The 2,301-nt window shown below is 36.4% G+C and overlaps 1 protein-coding gene across 1 annotated transcript in view; it reads left to right on the top strand.

Moving 5' to 3' along the window:
- Positions 1-427: 427 nt before the first annotated feature.
- LOC113227078 overlaps positions 428-2,301 on the top strand; it is a 191,770-nt gene continuing 189,896 nt past the window's right edge. The window contains exons 1-2 of the mRNA XM_026459952.1: positions 428-445; positions 731-1,137. The gene's annotated coding sequence lies outside the window, so the exon portion shown is untranslated. The remainder of the gene's footprint in view (positions 446-730; positions 1,138-2,301) is intronic.

Genomic DNA, 2,301 nt, shown 5'->3' with positions numbered 1-2,301 from the left:
CGCCGGTAAAACTTGTACAAAAAAATACCCTTACATTTTTTTTTCAAATAATTTTCGGTTATTTATAAAGAATTCCAAAAATATCATCAAGGATTAAATCCAATGTTTCTGGGGATATTTAAAAACAGAAACACATGGTTCGGTACATGCGCACTAGCGGCCCGGCGAGTCAATATCCTCCCACCCCAACTCCGCCGCGCCGCCATGACGCTGCTCCTTTTTAAGCGTCAATGCCGCAAGTGGGTAAACCCGTATTTGTTGTTTTTCAAATTAACTTCATACTAAATGTGGATACCTACTTATATACATAGTTATACATAACCGTGCACATATTTGAATATTTCTTTATTGCATTAAGACATCTTGTTATAACCTAACTTTTAAATCAAAAATCTTTCTCTAAAACGTTACTATAACAAGTAGAAACGGCCCTGGAATTTTACTGGTATTTTTTACTTCTTAACTTATTAGAGACAATTGCAACTGTTTCGAATTCAGAGTTGAAATTATCACCTCTGTAGGAAAACTTCAGTTAACATTATTTTAATTCAAGAATCATAAACATCAAATACATGACAACTGCAAAGTAAAGAATAAACTATGTGAAAGTAAAGAAGAAATTCTATAACCTGATTCGTTACACAAGTTATTAAAATTGTGTGGACAGCTGATGGCAGGTAGCGAAACGCGCTAAGCGTAAGTTATAACTGTTTCTCTGTGCGTTGTTTAGTTGCAAGTTCGTCCGCAAGAGGTGCGGCGATCGGACCAGCTGGCTGGTTTGACAGTACTCGCAGCACGGCGACGGGCCCGGGCGCCGGCGACCGGCGCATTCCACACTCACGTGTTCACATCAAATGATAATACAATTTCAACCTCGCGTCTTCATTAACAACTTTTGCAACAACTCGTGAAAGTGACAATTAGATATCAACCGTGAGCGCAACAAAAGGATTTAAGAATTCCAACTTACTGCTTGTGTTTTTTAATACTAAAATAATAGTTCAGTTCCGTTTGTGTTGTGTGAAAAGTAATAGTCGTATTGTGTGCGTGCGAGAACCGTTTTGTGATATTTTTGGTTTGTTTTTTTGGTATTGTTCCACTGTGCAAGGATTCTGGAATTTGGTGCATATTAAAGGCGTAAGTAATTTTTTTTCATACGTATTAAAAAGACACGTAATAAACACTTAAATAATAAACAATGGAAATAAAAACTTTAGGAGCCTCTCAAACTCGTTTTAAACACAATTGTAAACTTAAAAGATTTATAACTTACTGCACACGTTTTTGAACGGTGAGCTTATGAATAGATACATAATTTAAACACAAAATTGTAATAAATATATAGATATTTGTAATGAAATCCAATGGACCTATTCCTGTTTTCAATTCGGCTAAAATGTTCGAATGAAATTCCTAAACTCAACGTTAAGCAAGAGACAAATGTTAAACAATTTAGTTCATCTTAGAGGGTCAGTAGGGACGGTCAGTACGACCTCATAAACATCGCGTGACCTGCAAAATCCTCTTGCATCTTGAACATTGTCTTGTGTTAAATTATATTATTCAACTACTTTACGCAGATAAGCCAGACGTATTCGAGTAACGTTCGTTTGAAATCTTATTCTATAAAGAACATAATACACTTTGATCTTTTGGAAAGGGTAAATCATGGTTCTGACCACAGACACTGTCTATGGTTCTGACTAATAAAATTCTCATATTGATGAATATTGTTATCATATTTATATGAATATGTGCAACAGTGGTACGCGTTTTATTTTGGAAATTTTTACATTATGAAAAGGTTGTAATTTTGATTTTATGCTCATTGTATATTACTTGCTTCCCGGTCACGATACGCACCTCGGCGTTTTTGCTCGCAAAGTACGGTGAGTTGAGGTAAATCTAGCACAAAATCAACATGTCAGTATGTCAAGTCATTTACGTCCCAGTTCTGAGCAGGCGTAACTTATCGGCATTTTTTACAAAAGAAGTTTGGCATTTTTGCATAGGTGCCCGACAATGGAGTGGCAAGTGGCTCATGTGGTATGCGTTTTTAAACACGCACACACATACACAAACACAATATATTGTATTCGTAAATTCATGTTGTGTTTTTACGATATAAATTGCGTTATTTTTTTTGTGGTACCAAGTGACGGGACGAACTAGCCGTGTGCCTGATGGTAAGCGACACGCCTGTTCATAGTAGTTGCAATGCCACTCAGAGCTTTAAATCGCAAAGATCTGAGAGACACTGCTACTGCGCCTGTCAACCTAAAATATTAATTGACAAGTCTC

Source organism: Hyposmocoma kahamanoa, unplaced genomic scaffold (assembly GCF_003589595.1).
Source record: "Hyposmocoma kahamanoa isolate Upper Pololo Valley unplaced genomic scaffold, ASM358959v1 202, whole genome shotgun sequence".
NCBI classification, from domain to species: Eukaryota; Metazoa; Arthropoda; class Insecta; order Lepidoptera; family Cosmopterigidae; genus Hyposmocoma; species Hyposmocoma kahamanoa.
The sequence above is the reverse complement of the archived record's forward strand: the minus strand, read 5'-3'. Positions and strand labels throughout refer to the sequence as shown.